The sequence below is a fragment of the Simochromis diagramma genome, unplaced genomic scaffold, assembly GCF_900408965.1.
Source record: "Simochromis diagramma unplaced genomic scaffold, fSimDia1.1 OVJJ01000026.1, whole genome shotgun sequence".
Taxonomy (NCBI): domain Eukaryota; kingdom Metazoa; phylum Chordata; class Actinopteri; order Cichliformes; family Cichlidae; genus Simochromis; species Simochromis diagramma.
Genome location: NW_024386985.1, coordinates 7,026,320 through 7,047,104, shown reverse-complemented (window position 1 = coordinate 7,047,104; position 20,785 = coordinate 7,026,320). Strand labels below are relative to the sequence as shown.

At 43.9% G+C, this 20,785-nt stretch overlaps 1 protein-coding gene and 1 long non-coding RNA gene across 3 annotated transcripts in view; one reads left to right on the top strand and one right to left on the bottom strand.

Moving 5' to 3' along the window:
• Positions 1-7,591: 7,591 nt before the first annotated feature.
• On the bottom strand, positions 7,592-17,830 carry LOC120738811. Of its 2 annotated transcripts, none has more exons than XR_005697059.1 (2): positions 17,425-17,830; positions 7,592-8,501 (listed from the first exon to the last, which is right to left on the bottom strand). It is a non-coding gene; the product is annotated as an uncharacterized LOC120738811 (long non-coding RNA). The 2 variants fall into 2 exon arrangements; XR_005697058.1 differs by lacking the exon at positions 17,425-17,830 and adding an exon at positions 16,867-16,995.
• frem1b (Fras1 related extracellular matrix 1b) overlaps positions 16,838-20,785 on the top strand; it is a 44,736-nt gene continuing 40,788 nt past the window's right edge. Inside the window, exon 1 of the mRNA XM_040040293.1 lies at positions 16,838-16,945. The gene's annotated coding sequence lies outside the window, so the exon portion shown is untranslated. The remainder of the gene's footprint in view (positions 16,946-20,785) is intronic.

The following is a 20,785-nucleotide window of genomic DNA, read 5'->3' as shown; positions in this document are numbered from 1 at the left end:
TGGCCGGCTGGGGGTGGGGGGAGCTTCTGCTGGCAGGCGAGCTCCTTGCCCTGTAGAGGCGACTCGCTGATGGCAGTGAGAGCAGAATTGATTTAAAAAGGAGGAGGAGGGGGAAGCTGTGTCGTACGTATGGTGATGACAATGATGATGAAGAGATAAACCGTGTTGGTTATTTAGGTTGTGTTATTTAGGTTGTGTTTATAAAGGTTGTGTTTCATAATTTTATTATTTCAGTCATGTGATGTGTTTTTCAGTGAGAGGGTCTATCGCTCTCAGACCTGCTCTTTATTTCCTGCTGACCATCAGCAGAAACAGACTGGGAGCTGTGGGCTGTAAAGGCTGAGGAATCAGATTTCTGTGTTTGTGGCATTAAAAGTCAATGAATCCAACTACAGAGGCATGTGTCTCTGTAGTTGGACTGTAGTTGGACAAGTTTTTATCGTCCAGATCAGTTTGTTTACCTGGATAACAAACAAAAAAACAAAAAAACATCAAAGATGTGTGACACATGTCTATAAGGACACAAGCAGATTAAATCTTCTGTCTCCACAAAGAGGAAAACATCATAAACTTTTATTTAGGTTTCAGTGATACTGGGACTCGTTGCAGCCCAGAACAAAATGACTTGGTGTGCATCAGACGCCAATGCATGAAGGTGCCCATACCTAAAATCTGACTGATGTTGTAGTTGTTTGGCTTCCGGAAGTGTTGCCTCGAGACTTCCAGATCTCTTTTTAATACTTTTCATACTTTCATACTCCCTATTTCAAGGAAAAAGATGTAGGAAAAGGAAATAGTAGCAGTAATCCTGCAGATGTAGGAGGTCAATCCTTGGACTGTTTGACTGCCTGCAGGGACACTGCACACTCACTGAGTTCAATATTTGAAACACCAACCTTGGAGCAGGACTTACTGGGGTTGAGTGAGTTTGAGTTTGTCCTGTGTGGTTTAAAACGTGGTCCTTTAAAACATGACCTTGTGGTCGCGATGTCTCTGCATTTGTTTGTTTCTTTGCTGCTTTTCTTCGTCATCACCAAAGTGTCAGATCTGAAACCTCACCACAGTCTGGTTGTTCTCGGGACTCTTGGGGCTTACAGTCAGGCTGATGAGGCAGACCAGCCAAGATAAGCAAACGGTGAGCGGGTGGCGCGGGGCACCTTGCCATCCAATTATGTGTAAGATAAAAAGGTGAAAACTCCCTGTGTTTGCAGAAAGAGCTGGCAAACATGGCAGAGAAGAGCCGGGGGGAGTGGAACGGTGTGAATGTATTTTCACTTCAGATTCAGGATGTGTGTTCAAGGACCAGCTCAGCTGCCTCCACACTACAGAGCTCTGAATGTGGGGGATGGGTGTGACTCTCTGACCCATTCAGGTTGCTCAAAAGCTTCTATTTACATTTTTATATTAGGTTTTACCATTTTTCTAAGGTACAGTGAGTTCTTTAGACAACGTGGGCTTTTATTTTGGAGATATTCCTGTGTATCCTGTTAATTCTGTAAAACTGAAGACCAGATTTTACTTTGAAAATGTCACAGCAAAGTGATTTTGGTAATATCCAATCCAATGAGTTATTGTAGGTCTGTGTAGGTTCTCAGTCATCCAGCTCATGGTAGTCTAAAGAGCTTGGAAAGAAAGCGAGTGGACTTCTTTAAGTTTCATCTGCAGATGTTTATTTTAAATAAGCTGAAGGTGAAATGTCTTCAAGAAACTCAAAGTCCACTTGCTTTCTTTCCAAGCTCCTTAGAGTAATTGCAGGCTTTTACTTTGAAAAGTGATACATTTTTAACACCTGGAGATTTGAAAACCAAAGACATGTATGCTCCTTCCTGTGATCTGCTCTCCATCAGTGAGATGGAGATAAACTCGTGCATGCACAGAGATGTTTAAACCTTCAGGAGCGTAGGTGACAGATGATCTGCTGCTGCGACTTTATCATCTGAGCGTCTCCAGCTCTTTATAATCAGCCTGCTGGAGGTGGCAGGTCGCTCTCTCAACTGTGGTGTCGCGCTCTTCACACACCCTCAGCTCGCACAGGAACAATGTGATGTGTGTGTTCTTCACCGCGAGAAACGCAGATAACAGAGTCTTTTGACTGCAGACAGCTCCCAGTGGCCGCTGACGTCCTCCAGCAGCTCGAGGTCAGTGGGTGGCGCTGGGAAGATGGCCGACCTCCAGCCTGAATAAAAGGAGGCCGGTGCGGGTGGAGGGCCTGTTAGGAGCATCCACACACACACCACCACCTTCTCCCGCTGCTTTTCATTGGTGGATGACAGAAAAACAACAAAGCTGCGTTTGAGCAGCCTGGTTGGCAGCTGCGAGCTTCCTCCTGGACTTTTTCCTCGGTCTGCGTGAAGCTTCAGATTCAGGACACGATGAAAGATTCATCAATCAGCATCAAGGATGCACAAAGCCAAAAGCACCCAGAGCTCCTCAGTTTAATGCTTCATATCTTCTCCTGTAAACATCGCCGAGACACAGCTAATGGCTTCAGCTGAAAGAAACTCTGACTTTCAGATTAAAAGCATTCATTTATTTCTTCATTTTCATGCAGCGAACTACAAAACTTAAGCAGACAGTAAAGGCCGACCAGGAGCTAAGCTCTTAGAACCTCTGTTCTGATCACTGTGATTTGATTTCAGATAAATGTGAGGTGTTGAGCATCCTCTTGAACATATTCTTGGTTTCTTCGGGAAGAACATGGATCATTCCGTGCTCCCACATCTGCAGATATTTGTTTTAAATGAGCTGAATATGTTCTGATCACATGCTGCAGGAGATCTTCTGCTTCCTCCTTAAATTTTCACCACCAACAAGCTTCAATCAACTTATTGCCAAGAAAAAAACCTCAGAAAGGGCTTTTCTGATAATAAATCCCATCAGTTCGACCACGAAAAGCATGGCTGGAAATGCATTCTCAGAGCTCCTTGTACACATTACACAATCAGGCGGTTATTAATGAGAGCCAGATGGAGAACTCCAAACAAAAACATTAAGAACCTGGAAGCTGGGTCTCCATTTTTCTTTCGAAATCACTGAAACTCACCTTAATGCATGATCGTTTTGATCCACAGCACACAGGCTGTGAAGAGCGATGAAACTGAACGTTTCCACAGTGGTTTCTAGTAAAGATAAGATGAGATAAGATAAGATAAGATAAGATAACCTTTGTTAGTCCCACACAAGGGAAATTTGTTCATTACAAACTGTCCATCCACATTTCACAGGTTCACGTGGAGCCTAAAATCTTGCCTTCATTTGGACATGATGGTGTTTGTCCACATTCTCGGTCCTGCTCCATAAACCCCCTGATCCATCATCACTGGTACCCCTACCCTCTCCATTTACTTTCCACAAAGACCAACTGATATTTATGGAAAAACACTGATTTTGTTTTTCAGCTAGAATGAGTATTTTCTGTTTGCCTTTTGACTAGCGAGACTAGCAAAGATTGGCTAAAGTCAGGATTAAATAATGAGAAGCCTCAGAAGATGAGCCTTCGATACCCCAACAACGGTTTATTAGCATGCTAACATCTAAAAGCAGTAAATAAATACAATACATGAACTGCTGTAAAGTCTCAGTTATATATTGGTTTTCATTTAACAACATTTTGCTTTTTAAACTATATGTAACCATGTAGGATTTCTACATTTCTACATTCTATGTCATCTATTTCTCCTCCTCCTCTTCTTCGCCTTCACCACTGCCCTCTCTCCTCCCTCATCTCCACTTCAGTCTACTCCTCACCTCAGGCCTCATCTCCTGAACTGAAGTCAGGCTCTAACATAGGAAAATGTGCACAGTCACACTCATTTATTCCTGATACAGTCACAGTTCCTTACTGTTAGCAGTTTACACATGTGACCCTCTCTGGACAGCTGACAATGAGCCAGCTAAACAACAACAGCAGCTGATTACAAGCTAACATTATGCTAGCTGATGTTAGCCTCCAGTGTCATTGTGATTACATCCTCAAATGTGAATCAAAGTTTATTCACTGAAGGTCCAAAATTGTTAGATCCAGTTATTAAATTCAGTTCTCCAAAGATAGTTTCAGCAACCCTGGGTAACAGCAGTTAAAAGAGTCTAACAGCGGCAACAAGAGCAATGCTCACTCACCTCAGTGTGGCTGTGAGACAGAAGTGAATTTCTCTCACTCACTGACTCTTATCAGTCTCAGTTTTGCAGCCTCCTGAGTAAATGAAGGTGGACGCTTCACACTTACTAGATAAACACGTTTGAGGTTAGGGAGTAGAAACACATCACCTGTGTTCAGAATCAAAAAAATATTGCCAAATAATCATTTGACAAATATCTGTTTGTTCATTCTTGTTTATTCTTGCTAAGTGTTGATATTATTAAAATATGTTGAAATAAATAATGTGCACAAAACATTTTTATACATAAAAAGTAGCAGAAACATGTCACCCCACCGTGGCCATTATGGGCTACAGAGCATTAAAGATAGCTCAATGTCCTTCTCATTATCTCATTATCTCTCAAATCAAAATTTCTGAACCCGGTCATCAGGACCAGAGCAGCTCACAAAAAACAGGAGGTGCCCCTCAGCAGGCTTCCAGATGTTAGCCAATCAGATAAAGGTGAGCTGATAGGAACTGCTGAAGACTGCTGTGAAGTTTTCTACTATGTGTGTGCTGATACTGTTCACTGTGTGTGAGTGATGGTGGAGGAAGAGGAAGAGACCTTCAGGTGGAAGATCGATGACGTCTCTGAGTTCTTCTGTAGTCTGTTATCACGGCAGCATCAGGACGCCAAACAGTTACAACATTGCAGCTGCTTTTCACCAGTGTGTGTGTCTACGTGTGTGTGTGTTTGTGTGCGTGTGTGTGTATTTGTGCATGTGCGCATGTGGGTGTGCATATATGTGTGTGTGTGTAGGTGTGTGTCTGTGTACGTGTGTGTGTGTGTGAGTTTATGTGCGTGTGTGAGCATTTGTGTGTGTGTGTGCGTGTGTATGTGTGTGTGTTTGTGTGCCTGTGTATGTGTGTGTGTGTGTGTGCGCGCATGTGTGCATATGTGTGCATGTGTGTACGCGATATGTTTGAGGCACCAGAATCACTGAGTCTAAGTGTGTGGTTCATGAACGCTGGCTCTGTCTCAGTCATGATGTCATGGCGAGGAGCGGAGGGTCACTGCAACTGTGAGTGAATGAATGAGTTTCCCGTCAGTCCATGTGACTTGTGTTTACAGTTGCTGATTGGTCGGTAATAACTCTGGACCTGAAACAGACCACAGGAGGAGAGGTCCTCTTAATCACGCTGTCATCACCTGGTCAAAAGTATGTGGACACCAAACAGTTTGATTGTCCATTACGATGCAGCGCTGCAGCTCTTCTGCTTTCAGCCCTTCTTGCATGTGTTTTAGTGAGTTTAGTTTAATACAAACCTAAATCAGAGGGATTAGAAAAAACAGTGGAATACACTGAGATGTCATTAATGTGTTTTTCTACATAAAAAGAAAACAGTCCCCATCCATGTGCCGTGGTTCAGTTTGGCGTGGCGTCATGTGCTGGCAGGCTGACCTTCGCTCACAGTGGAAAGTGGAGAAAAGTTCAGATTCTTTGAGTCATAAAAATAAATCTCACTCATCCAAACGATCGGAGAGCGAGTGCTGCTAATGTCCTGTTTCCACACTCCATGTTTCATGTGATCATTATCCTATTTTTCCTCCTTTGGGCCCAAGATCATAATTGCTGCCCTGTTGTTGGACCAATCACAGTGTGAGATTTTGTGTCATGGATGCTCTGTTCTCTGGACGAAAGAGGAGGGGCACCCTCAGCACAAAGTTTAAAACAGACCTGATTGTACATGAGGGGGGCATCAGTGCACATGGCAGGGCTAACTGGGACACTTGTGAAGGAGCAACAGTCAAGCAGACGATGAATGAACAGCACTGAGTTCGTACTCCAGATGTATGGTTTCACAGGTAAAGAGTCAAGATGAGCTGAATACAGTCCAGACCATCACTCACTGAACATGTGGAGCTTCATGAAACCAACAAAGGAGCAGCTGATGTCCTACATCATGCAGGAAGCTGCAATAAATTCAGAATGAGCACACACACACACGCGCGCACACATATGTTTTCTTTGTGTGATTATCAGGTTTTAATGATTTTACGCAGTGTTCGTGTTCAGGTGCTGCACTCGTCAGGTGTGTTTCAGCTTTAAATGTTTTCAAAACCTGCAGTGTCGCAGTGAAGCGAGCAGAGCCCAGCGGTCCCACACGGCACAGAGCCAGCACATCTATTATACATACATGAGGGAGGCGAGTGTGTGTGGGTGGGTGGGTGGGGAGGGAGGGAGGTGTGTGTGTCCAGATGTTGCCAGAAAGTCTGGTTTCTGTTGTCAGCTGAATGGACAAACTCAGCTTAAATAGCCTCAAACACCTTTCATTTATTCATCCACCATTTTTAATTGATCTGCTGCTGAGATGGAGGAACATACACACACACGCGCGCACACATACACGCACAAACATGCGTGCAAGCACACAAACACACCAGGAACCATCTTCAAACTACACTTTCTTGTTGTCCTCTATCAGCAGAGGAAAATCCCACAAAGCTGTTTCTGATGGTTTCATTTGACAGAGCACACAGTAACTAAACCAGAGGCAACTTTACTGCACAAAAGTACTGTAAAATGTAAAAATGCTCTGTTCATGTTACTGCTGCTCATTTCACCTGCTGATTTGAATCTGAAGTTTCGACTGAATTTTATTGCCAGAGAAAAATGTAACAATGTGCAATACTGCCTATGACTAAGGACTTTTATTTTAAATCACAATGTAATTATATTTATATAATTATATGCAGGTAGGTACACGAGAATAAGAGTTAACAAGTCAGGTTTTTAAAGAAAACAAAGACATTTTAAATAATGTAGAAGTCATTTTAGGGAGAACATGAGTCACTTTAAGTATTGCATAATTTGATGGTATTTGTTTTTTGTGTAAGCGGGTATTGGAGAACAGTCCTTTACTACAAAATTACTACTTGAAATGACTTAAAATTACAATTATTTCTTTGTTTCCTGTAAAAACCTATTAACTCTTATTCTAGTGTAGCTGTGTTTTATTTTGTAGGCAGATATAATTACACTGCAATTTCAAATAGAATACATCAAATTTAAGTGGTGCTACACCCTTTGAAAAATCATAGAAAATGTGTGTGTGCGTTTCCCTCTGCAGGGTCCGATCAGAGCGCCTCGGGCTCCTCGCTGACCTACATGAACAGAGAGGATGAAACCAGGATCAAGTGCTGGTTAATAATCGCTGTGATAAATCGGAGTGTAAACACTCAGAGGCCTGCACGGCTTTCAAATTTAACTTCCAAATGAGCGTGTGGGCGGCGCGCTAACACACAGTGTGAGTGAGCCATGTTTGTCTTTGTCACTTCCTGTAAGATGAACCGTCTCATTTAAGCAGGATTACAAAACAAGAACGACTCAGCGAGCACACATGACAACAAGAATCAATTAAACTTTATTCATACAGCAGCCCTGACACCCGCCGGAGACAAAAGATTAAACATGTGAACCGAGAACAATTTCATAAAGTCAGAGAAAGGAAAAAGAACAACAATAGACACAGAAATAGAAATCAGATCAGACACACTAAAAGATTTATTTGTTCACGATGACTCTCATCTGTTATTCCTTATTACGTATCTTCGCATGCAGCAGATTTTAAAATGTCGGGCGTTTTTCAGGATGTCTTTCTTTATATTTGTTGGTTTTTAAGGTTTGAAATGAAGCTCAAACATCTGGCTGGAGGATCCACACCAAGGTGCAGGACCTGGATCTTGTCCTCGCTGCCATCTGAGTGTCCCCCAGCAGGGGGAGCTGTGTCCTTAAAGCTGCAGGGTTCACACATACCTGAGCAGGCAGCTGTCTTACCTGCTTAACCTGTAGAGGCTTGCACAGAAATCAACCTGAAACAGAATTTAATTACAGAACACAAACACTCAGAGTAAAGGATGCCGTGAAGATGTGACGATGAAGATTTTCTCAGCGCTGTGTCTGTAGCGTAGGGTCCACTGAGGCGCTCGGCTCAGGGTCGTCCTGAACACTCCGGCAGTAATTGATTAAATTAACGACACATTTACATAATTGAGCCTGTTTACATTCTGTGGACGAGCGAGGCCCACAGCTAATCCCCCCTCTTTCTCTTTCTCTCTTTCTCAGCCGTCAGTCTATCACTCAGGCCGTCTGCCCTGTCAGTCTTCATCAGTCTCCTAGGCGACGGGATGCTGGTGGTAACCCGCGGTGATGGGAGGTCTCTCTAATATGTAAAGCAGGCCGTCTGGACGTGGGCCGAGCTGTCAGGCGTCCCGGCTGCCCGTAGCTGCGAGGGAGGCCGACCCAAATCTATGCTAATTTGACATTTCCAGCCTCATTTGCATATGTACGCATCAAAGTTTTTTCCTCCTGTAATCTCTCCTTTTTTAACCTCCTCCTCCTCCTGCTGCTGCTGGTCAGCCTGAAGAAAAGAAAACTCACATTCATCCATCATCATCTTTAAATCACTGATTCACAGCATCGTTATTATTATACAGTAACATTATACCTCATGGAAAAATACAGATATTATAAATATGAAATATTCTCCTGCACTGACAATGATGCTCAAGTACAAACATGTGGGTCAGCACTCAGTCAGACATCAACCCCAAAATGAAAAGAAGACAGAAGATGAGGAGGGAAGGAACAAAAGCTGTGTGAATGTGGTACTTCTGAACTGTGCAGTTCTGCCCTCAGTAACCTCCAAAGGGACCAGCCTGACCGACGAAGAAGAGGAAGACAAGAGCACTGTAATTTTTTATTATTTTTCCTTTGAGGTCACGATAGTCGGCACCGAGTCTGTGTTTGTCAGCTCTTTTGGATTCAGAAGCCATTGATGTAACACGGCGCTGTAAAGATGTTTTGTTTGATTGAACACCTGGACGTCTGAATCCTCTCCCCCCTGCTTGTTGGGGGCGTTTGTTTTGTGCTCCTGTTCGTCTTGGCCCGCTGTGCCCGCGTGGAGCCTCAACGCTCATTTCACAGCACGGACTCAGCGGGGATGCAAATGTGATGCCGTGCAGCCAAACTTTCATCATGTGACGTTTTCACACCCGAAATCTGCTACACACACACACACACTCTCACAGACTCACACAGACACACACACACACTATGTTGGCACGCTGCTCGGCTGTGTCGGGGGAGAAGCGGTGGACGGACGGGTCACCCAGCTCGGTTGGCAGCTCAGCTCCGGCCTTGGCTGGGCTCTCCGCCACCGTCTGCATGTACTCATGGTGTTGGCAGGTCACACTCACCCCCCCAACCTACACACACACACACAGAGTGATGTACAGCAGCCGTGTTTAATCCTCCTCCTGGCTGCAGATTACACACCTACATGCTGGATGGGAGGTGAGGGGTTGAGGATGTGGGGGGAGGAGGGGGGGGGGTGTTGGGGCAACCCCTGCGAACACACATACAGACACACACAGGCCTGATGTCAGCTGGCTGTGAAAAGTGGAGGCTGACCACTCGCTGTGATTAAGCACCAACTGGGCTCCGGCCAGCCGACTGGAGCGCCGCCATGCTGCCCCGTCCACTCCTCCACCAGCCAGCTAGCATCCTCCTCCACACCGCCTTCATCCCCTCCCCCTCCTCTCTGCACTCTGGCTGAATCTGAGATCTTTTCTTCTCATATCTGCGGCAACAAGTGTTCCTCACACAGGAAACTGTGAAGCTTCTCCAGCTCCATCATCTCCATCTTCTCACACGTGAACACTGAGATTTATTTTCATAATGACCACATGTTTGCCTTAAGAAGAGCTCATCTGTGCTGCTTGATTATGCATAAAATGGAGACATGAACATGGGGAGAAACACAATTTCAATCTGATTTCCTGCGTTTTTACTCCACCCAGTCTTTCAGATAAGGTCATCCACTGAAGTCCAGATTAGATTAAAACAGAAAATGCACTGAGAGTAACAAAGCTAATACACTTTAGAATTTTAGCTTTATAGAAACCTAAAATGATACTAAAGCAAAACAACTACAATAAGTAGCAAAAGTACCACTGAGATTTGACCTTTGAGGCACTTACTTTCATGCTCCTGCCGAGGAATGGCAACCTTAAAGCCTGCTCCTCAGAGTGGCTATGCGTGACACTGCGGAGCATATAATGTTATCTGACTTTACACAATTTTAACAATTAAATGTGATAAGACATCAAATAAATTAAATAAGAAAAAGAAAGTTAAAAAGGACTCTAAAGCACTTTAAGTGGTCAGTAAGATTAGAAAAAATTACATGAGTGGTGAGAAAAAAAGTGTTTTCCCCCTAATCCTAAAAGCTGATTGGGCCATCCTTAACAAATGCAATCGGGTGTTTCTGATAACTGGCAGTGAGACTTTTACAGTCCTGAGGAGGAATTTTGCCCCTCATCTTTGCAAAATTGTTGTAATTCAGCTGCATTGGAGTGTTTTTGAACAGGAACCACATTTTTAAGGTCATGCCACAGCATCTCAATCGGATTGAGGTCAGGACTTTGACTGGGACACTGGTGTTTTGGATCGTTGTCCTGCTGCAGCTTGAGGTCACGAACAGATGGCCGGACATTCTCCTTCAGGATTTTTTGGTAGACGGCAGAATTCATGGTTCCATCTAACACAGGTCCTAAGGCAGCAAAACAGCCCCAGACTGTCATTCACTTTTTCACATGACTGTAAATGCTCATCCAAAACTCTGACATAAACCTGACATAATGATATTATGTGTTCAATGTTACTGATGCTTGTTTGCTGATGATGCACACATTTATGTTTTGGCAAAGGCTTCACAACAGCCCAAAAGAATGATTTGAGCCAACTGACTGATTTGTGAATCAAATGTGAGTACAGGGACAGGGTGGAGCAACAGTTTGACAACCCTCGGAGTATGTGGCAGGGACTAAACACGATCACAGACTTTAGAGGGAAAACCAGCACACCGCAGACCACGGCCTCTCTGTGTGAGGATCTAAACGTATTCTACGCTAGATTCGACGCAGCGAACACCATGAGACCGGACAGTGTGCGCACCGCGGATGACGTCAGTGCGTACACTGTGTCTGAGGAGGATGTGCGGAAGTGCTTCAGGAAGGTGAACGCACGCAAAGCTACTGGTCCGGACGGGATTCCCGGCCGCGTCCTCAGGTCATGCGCGGCTCAGCTGGCTGGAGTGTTCACGCACATCTTCAACCTTTCCCTCTCTCTGTCTGTAGTCCCAGCCTGCTTCAAAATGGCCACCATCGTCCCTGTACCCAAATCCTCCACCATCTCCTCATTGAACGACTGGCGACCTGTAGCCCTGACCCCCATCGTAAGCAAATGCTTGAGAAGCTGGTCAGGGACTTCATCTGCTCTGCACTACCCGACTCACTGGATCCTCTACAGTTTGCATACCGCCACAACAGGTCCACTGATGATGCCATAGCCCTGACACTACACACTGCCCTGTCACACCTGGAGAAGAGAGACACGTATGTGAGGATGCTGTTTGTAGATTACAGCTCAGCATTCAATACCATCGTTCCCTCGAAGCTGGACAGGAAACTGCAGGATCTAGGACTGAGCAGCTCCCTCTGCAGCTGGATCCTTAGCTTCCTGTCTGACAGACGCCAGGTGGTCAGACTGGGCAGCATCACCTCATCCCCCATCACACTGAACACTGGTGCTCCACAGGGGTGTGTACTGAGCCCTCTCCTGTACTCACTCTACACCTACGACTGCACAGCCACTAACAGCTCCAACATCATTGTGAAGTTTGCGGACGACACTACAGTGGTGGGTCTTATCACCAACGGTGATGAGACGGCTTACAGGGAGGAGGTCAGCGCCCTGACCCACTGGTGTCAAGACAACCATCTCACCCTCAACGTCGCAAAGACAAAGGAGTTGATAGTGGACTTCCGGAGGTGCAGAGAAGTACACACCCCCATCACCATCAACGGCGCTGCTGTGGAGAGAGTGAGCAGCTTCCGGTTCCTTGGAGTACATCTGGCTGAGGATCTTACGTGGTCAGTACACACAAACAAAACAGTGAAGAAGGCGCAGCAGCGCCTCTTCTTTCTCAGGAGACTGAAAAGATTCGGCATGAGCCCCCGCATCCTCAGGACCTTCTATCACTGTGCCATTGAGAGCATCCTCACTGGATGCATCACCACCTGGTATGGCAACAGCACCGCCTACAACTGCAAAGCTCTCCAGCGAGTAGTGCGGTGCTCTGAACGGATAATTGGAGGTGAGCTTCCCTCCCTCCAAGACATCTACAGGAAGCGCTGCCTGAGGAAAGCGGAGAGGATCATCAAGGACTCCAGTCACCCCAGCCATAAACTGTTCAGACTGCTTCCATCAGGAAGGAGGTTCTGCAGCATCCGGTCCCGTACCAGCAGACTGAGAGACAGCTTCTTCCACCAGGCCATCAGACTGCTGAACACGTCATAGACACCTCAGCTTCACTACTGGAACTTTAACATTATGCACTCCACACTGTATATAAATGCCACTTGTTTTGCACATATTCAACTCTGTATATTTCATATATTTTATTATTATTATTATTATTATTATTGTTGTTTTTTTTTTTTTTACTATTTAATTTGTAAAAATGTGTATACACACACACACACACACACACACACACACACACACACACACACACACACGAAAATATTTAGTATACACATCCAGAAATGCATACACTATTATATATTGTACATATATTTATTAGTTGCAGGTCGGCCATTCTTGTATTTTGCTCGTTTGTGTTGTTGTGTTTGGCACATCTCTGTTGCTTGTGGGGCTCGCACACAAGAATTTCACTCGCATGTGCTGTGCCAGTGTGCCTGCACATGTGATGTGACAATAAAAGTGATTTGATTTGATTTGATTTGATTTGATGTCTCACAAGTAACTCTACCTCTTTGAACTGGCACATGACACATTTAATGACACCGATTTGAAAGGAACATCTAAAACGTGGGACCTAACATGTTCCATGATTGTTATGATTCACTCATCTGGCACATCAAAAATATTCGGGAACCAACAGTTCATGAAAATGTGATAAAACCTACACTAAACAAAAGATAAGCGTGTAGTGCCAGGACCTCTGCCTATGGTCCCTCCTGTGTGGGATAAGCCCATAGGAAGACAGATCCATGTAGCTTCTTCAGGCTAAGGATGAGACAAAAGACACTTGACCTTGAGTCTGTGGGACAGGTTCCTTTGAAGGGTGGCTGAGCTCTTCCTTATAAGGAGGAGGGAGATATAGGGTAAGAAGCTGGGTCATTCAAGAAGGACTCGAAGTAGAGCTGCTGCTCCTCCACATCAAAAGGAGACAGTTGAGGTGTTTAGGGCATGTCTTACTAGGAGGAGGGCCCGGGGTAAACCCAGGACTCACTGGAGAGATTACATCTCTCGGTTGGCTTTGGAACAACTCTGTGTTCCCTCAGAGAAACGGGAAAAGGTGAAAGTCTGGGCTTCTCTGCTCAGACTGGTGCCTCTGTGACCTGAACCTGGGTAAGCGGTAGAAAATGGATGGAATTAAAAAAAAACAGAAAAACTCAGCAGTCAGCAGGCTCAGAGTCGTGCTACACATGTGAGGACACGGCGGTCTCGAGTAAATGGCGGCCATTGACACCAACGGCTTCTCTTAAAATATGACCTCATGACTTCCTAAAAGTCTTCACACAAGGATATCTGAACAGGTTATGAACATATTGGCCAACGACTTCATAGCAGTGCAACATTTCTGTCCTCCATGCTCCTCCAGCTCAGTCAGAAACAAATGCAAAGCCAACGTGAAACAAAGATGCTGCCACCTTATGACCAAAGTCTGTAACACCAGGCGAACCTGAAATGTACTTAAATGTACAATAAATCAACCAGAAACGTGAAATTCAAAGAAACTGACAAAGAACACGTTTATTTGGGAACGTTTGTATTTAATCGATGAGGAAACTCTATTATGAGGTTAAGTTATATGTCCATCACTGTGACAACATACTTTTCAATAAAGGAGGCCAACAAAACAGCACCACTGAGAACATCAAAAGAAGTCTAACCTCTTGAGGTTTGAGGATTTTATACAATTTTCGTCAAAAAATTATTTTTAACATGTGAACTGCTTCATCTCTGATCTGCTCGGTTAAATGATTTCAGGATACAGCAGCAGAGAGAGATTGTGGACTAAAGCATCTGATCTTCTTTCACAATTTAACGTCCAAAACTATAAATGATTTTTTTTAATATCTGAATTTTAAAAATAAGAAATTAATCCTACACATGCTGCATCGGCTCCTACAGAAATGCACCAACAGGTACGAGCCACCTTTTATCCTCCTGGTTCTTCAGAGAATAGCTCACACACACACACACACACACACACACACACACGCACACACCCGCACACACACACGCACACACACACACACACACACTGAGGTCGTTCAGTCAGATCCAGCCAAATGGACAAACATGGCGTCCAGTTTAAAGAAGAAAAACATGGTGGATGACAGCCGAGCGCCAAACATAGAAAAGACACACACACACACACACACAGGCTGATGATGCATGAAGTCCGGACCGCAGCCAGCTCCTCTCCAGCCTTGGTGGCCTAATCTGAAGCTACTGCTTGCCTCCTGCTTCACTGAGCACACTCTGTGGGCCACACGCCATCCCAGCCCACTGCTGCTGCTCCACCCCGCCTCCGGTCCATCCATCCATCCATCCATCCTGAGCACACATACTGCAGAACCCCCAGGGATGGATGTAGAGCACGGAGATGTCACGTCAGAAGAGTTTAGAGGAGTTTGAGCTGAAGAGGAATTTTGGGGGGGGGGGGAAGAGAAACTCTTGCGGAGAAGAACAGGCTGAAATTATCCTGGTTATCCTCCTCAGTTTGGACTGAAGGGTACTGAAGGAAATCTTTAATAATCAGCTGATCAGAGGTCTGAGCGCTCTGGGTGACATCAGCCTGGCCGACAAACACGATGAAGTGGATTTATTTAATATTAGCTGATAAAGTTTTAAGGTGAAAAATATTCTGAGAAGCTTCTTCGGCTTCAGAAAAACTTTCTCCGACTTATTTACTTAACACAAGCTTGGTTGTTTTAAGCAGGAAGAGTGCTCTCTTATTTTGAAATTGAAAGTAGATGTTTCCGAGTTAGTGGCGATCATGTGATTAGCACCTGCTCCATACTCAACTCTAACTAGTGATGTGCGATACCACTGATTTCCTTTCCGATCCGATACAAAGTAATATTCAGGGTGGTATCGACGATACTGATCCGATACCGATAGTTTGTACAAAAACGTATTTTATTTATTGTATCTCAAATTATAGCGTCGTAATGATTACAGGGCATCAGATTACTTGTTCTTATCACTTAATAATGCAGGGTTCATCATATAGAAATTAAAACACTGATGTTGTGCGTTATTTGAACACCTTGCCTGCCTGCAGCACTAAAGGACTCCGTGAGAGACGTCTGTCTCGCCCTAGCAGCACCTGTCCCTGTCCTCCTCTTCAGTTCGCCTCAACATAAGCTCGTTATATTCTGTGATATGATTTACTTTGGGGTGTTTGACAAGGTTAGTGATGTGGCCACAATCATACATGCCAACCCTCCTGATTTTTCTGGGAGAACACCGAATTTCAGTGCCCCTCCCGAAAATCTCCCGGAGCCACCATTCTCCCGAATTTCTCCCGAATTTCCACCTGGACAACAAAATTGAAAAACCATATCGCAGAATTCATAGCGCAGCCCAGCCAATTCCAGTTTCCAACAATGACGGCAGCTACTTAATTTTAATATTACTCTTATTTCTCTTTGTGGGTCGCAAAAAAACTTTTAACATATTTTCAGGTGAGAATGTAGCTGTGTAAACTTCAAATATCCGAGCCGACCGACACATCGTTTTCAAACCCCCGCAGTCTTTCACTAGTCGGGTTAAACATGAGATACAAGTCACTTTGATAACTTAAAAATGTTATTGTTTGGCTTTTTCAGTGTTTTATTTGTTCGTGAGTAAATCGGTTTGGCTGAGATTAAAGTTATTAGATTAGATTAAATTAAATTTAACTTTATTAATCCCTCGGGAGGGTTCCTCTGGGGAAAACTAATTAAACAAAGTGTGAGACGGTCGAGAGTTTAAGTCAGCGCCCGTTTATATTTTTGATAGCAAGGAGCAGACGGCAGAGTTTCACTCCACCGAGGGAGCTCGTGACATACAGCCCGGCTTTCTTTAGACCGCGAAGGCCGGGTCCTCAGGTGGAAGCAGCCTCTGAATTTGGACACCCCCGCTGTATTTTATCCGATAAATCAACACTGTAAAATGTATTTATCACCCCCCCCTTCCCCAACAGCCCTTTTGAATGTCTACCTAATTCTGAGGTCTCAAGGTTGGCAAGTATGGCCACAACACCTCACTTTTTTTGCCACATGTATCGCAAACCACATCTCAGCTGTTTGTGGAGATAAAATACGGCCGCACAATTATGCTCGGCCATTGTTGCGAGTGTGCACGCCAAGGGGCTGCGACACATTTACACAGCTGTATTTCGCACATGACTATGAAAGGCGGAAGAGGATGTAGTTCCTTTGAATGCAGATAATCCGAATATTATAGTTTCTTTCCACTGTGTTCCTGTTAATGATAAACTACAAATTTACCTTAAATTACCAAAATATCGATATTATAAATGATTGGCATAGAAGGAATCGATATTTCAGTATCGATCCGCACATCACTAACTCTAACATGTCGGAGTTTCCTTGAATGCACCATCATGAAGAGAAGCGTACCTGGCTAGCATACCTGCTGGAGCACGTGGCACCCAACCTGAGCTGATGGAGGCTTCGTGCTGTGAAGATGATTTAACAGGTATGTCTAACCTGACTCGCCACAGGTGCAGCCTCACAGCAGAACATTCATCACCTTTACATTTATTAAAAAAACGATGAGTGTCAGTGGAAAACTCCAAAGTTTAAATATGCTATTGAATTAAAATGTATGAGCAGCATTTCAGTTTTAATCTCAGAATTACACGTTTTTTATTTTTTAATTATTTATTATTATTATTATTATTATTATTATTATTATTATTATTATTATTATTTTATATTTTATTTTTATTAAAATGGCTCCAGGACCTTCCAAGGGTTAAACAGGCTTAATCGTCAGCTGTTTGTTCAAAGCCGTTTGGTATCCAGGTGAGATGTCAGTCAGGTATAAATGTGGGTTAAACTGGGCCACAACATCTAGAGTTTTGGCTTTCAGGCAACTAAAGTTAATGTCATGTGTTCATGCTGCCATTGTCAATAAAGTTGAGGTTGTGGTACATTACCATCGAGCTAACTCACCTGCTGTGTGACAACCTCAGTCAGAGATGGGGTCAGGCTGTATTTCTGTAGCGTCTTTGAACATCACGGAGTTTCTCAGCGTGCACGCGGTCTCTGTGATGTCCACGTGGTATATCACAGGGACCACGTGGTAACGTGAACGACTTCAGTGCAGCTGAATTATCAGCGATGTGACACTAGAGCAAATATAAGACTCACAGCAACGTTCTCAACAACCTGCAGATGCTTCAGGGCAGCTTTAAGACAAGTGAACAATGAGCTACAATTATCCAGACGTGTTGAAATAAATGCATGAATAACAATGAATTTTGACACAATGAGCTACACACAATAGACGCTGGCTTGACTGTAGTGGTGTGCGGATCGATATTGAAATATCGAATTCTTCCGATACCAGTAATTTATGTTCTAGAATCGATTCTTATATTAAAATATTGATATTTTAGTATTTTGGGGTAAATTTGTAGTTTATCATTTTTAGTTTATCACGTTTTTGTACAAAGTATCAGTATCGGATCAGTATCGTCGATACCACCCTGAATTTTACTTGGTATCGGATCGGAAAGGAAATCAGTGGTATCGCACATCACTACTTGACTGTTAAATCAGGAAATTATGTCGCTGTCCGGCAGATGTGCGAAAGCTGCCCCTAGACCTTTCAGATTGAAGCACAACCAGAATTTATCTATATTAGGCACGTGGAGGGAAGGATGCTAAAGCAAGGTGGCTGTTTGATTATTTCAGGTGCAGATTTCTCCTGCTGGAAATTAGATGATTCTGCTGCTTTGATTCACTTTACAATTGTGTGTGTGTTTTTTGTTTGTATGTCCCAGTTATCCTGCTGTGTGTTTTCTGATATTGAAATCAGACTATGAAAGGTTCCAGAAGGTTCCAATTAACTCCCTGTTTGCCTCTACATGCCTCGATTCATATATTAATCAGGTCCTGTAGCTCAATTATTGTTTACTGACCAGTGAAGTGTGTGTGTGTGGGGGGGGGGGGGGGGGGAATAGGGTAGTTGATGAGAGAGTAAAGGTCAAAGGTCATCTCTTGGTAACAGAGGAGGAGGAGAAGAAGAGGAAGCCGGCTGTCCTCGCGGCAGTGAATGCACCGTCGAACTGCTTCCTCATTTCATGTGGAAAAACCAACTAATTACGTGGAAATATGATAATGTATAACGCCGGGGGAGCTGCCCGCCCAGCGCCGCTTATTACCCAGACTCCCCTGTTCCTCCACACTCCCCCCCACCCTCTCTCTTCTGGTATTTCTCCCAGGGAGTCTCGCCCTTTCACGACTGGAGAAACATTAGCAGCCAGTCCGGCTTGTTTTGCATCAAAACAACGCCTCATTTGCATAATCTGAACTTGAGCTCCTCCCTCCTCATCACTGCCAGGGAAGGTCGATCCCTCCGCTCCCCATCCCCATCTTCCTCAGGAGGCGATATCCCCCCACAGACCATCCCCACCACCTTCTCCCCTCTCCTCTTCATCATCTCATCTCATCCAGTTGTCTGATTCCTCCTTAAATATGCCTTCACCTGATACTGCAGGCTGACCTGCAGGCCTCTGTGTGTGTGTGTGTGTGTGTGTGTGTGTGTGTGTGTGTGTGTGTGTGTGTGTGTGTGTGTGTGTGTGTGAGATCACTCCTTTCTTCTCCTGAGGAGGAGGAGGGTGTCAGTCAGTCAATGATTGTGATGTATAAGAGCTGACAGCTTCCCAGTGTGACTATCCACTGGTTACCAGTATAGCCCTTAATGGGTCTAATGGCCGGAGAGAAGAGACATATACACACACACACACACACACACACACACACACACACACACAGTAAGATGGGTCGGCCTGAACCAGAACTTTCAGGATGTGAAGCTGAGTGTTAAACTGGAGCGGAATGAGCCAAACAGCTGGAGACCATCCAGATGTCTCCCAGTAGTTTTTTCTTTCAGTTATTTGTAATTTTGTTTTGACCCCAAATGTCCTTTTTTTCTCAGGACAGGAAAGAATCTTTCCAAAAGCTCCTGGGTCCACATCAGAACATTCAGGGGCTTAGGAGGGGACGGTGGTGTATTTGGTAAACTGTGTGAAAACAGTTTGTATCTCACCTGAATATTTATGTGAAGTGAGTCGGGGTTGACCTTAGCACCTGCTCAGACACTTTGACTCAGTACAGATTTGGAGCTTTTTTTAGAGCCTGAGATTCATTTGCTAATTTATCATGTGACTCAGTCACTCATTCTTAAATGTTCATGTACTTCTTCAGTACTGAAACACTGTCCCAGTGGTGTGTTTGGACTGTCTGATGGTTCCTGTGACATTGACCGTAAGGTAAAGATGGATCCAATACTGTGCGCAGTTATATAGCTGTGATATTTAAAGATAATATATTAGTAATGGCTTAAATATGAATATAAAAATGTGATAAAATTGGTCAATTCTGGTTCCAGAGACTCTCCTCTGCTCTGTGCAGAGTTATTCGTCTGTAGAAACTACCTACACCCTCACTTATCTTAACTGCACTACTGTATAGCTCTGTGTAAATAATCATTCTGTACATTCGATAATCTTTAATCCTACAACTGTTTACAACTTGCATAGTTCCCATTTCTGTATAGCTGTATATCTCAGATTCTGTAAAGTTATTTATTTCATATTCTGTATAGTTTTTCATATTTATATCCTGTTCATAGCCTGTACATAGCTTGTACTCACTACAGCCTGTACATACTTATAGTTATAGAATATTCACAACATACTTCATACCGTGTACATTATAACATACCATAATAGACCCATTTCTGTAATATACTCACATATCTATATTATTGCTAATATATATTGTAATATATCTATATCACTAAAGCACTTCTGGATGGATGCAAACTGCATTTCGTTGCCCTGTACCTGTGCATGTGCAATGACAATAAAGTTGAATTCTATTCTATTCTATTCTATTCTATTCTATTCTATTCTATTCTATTCTATTCTTTTTGCCAAAAAAAGCAAATTTTCACACATGTTAAAATGATTCTTTAAATGGACAGGTCCTCCTTTCTCCTCAGCACTCACAGGGCTTTATATACAACATGCCTCATTCACACAAACACTTTTTTTTCTGTGCCAAAGTGCTTTCTATCTAACATTCACACTCAGAGAGCAGCTTGCATGCAGACTGGAGCAGCCAGGGATCGAACCTGCTCTTCCTGCAGATAAATTGTACAGATCCATGTTATCATGAATTCTTCGGCCATGAGAAGTGTGGCCTGGCCTGCAGCTGTGGACTCTGGCTGCAGGATCAGCTGTATTCACAGGTACGGGAGAAAGAGTTGAAAGGACTTAACTCTGTGCAGACAAACACTGGTTGT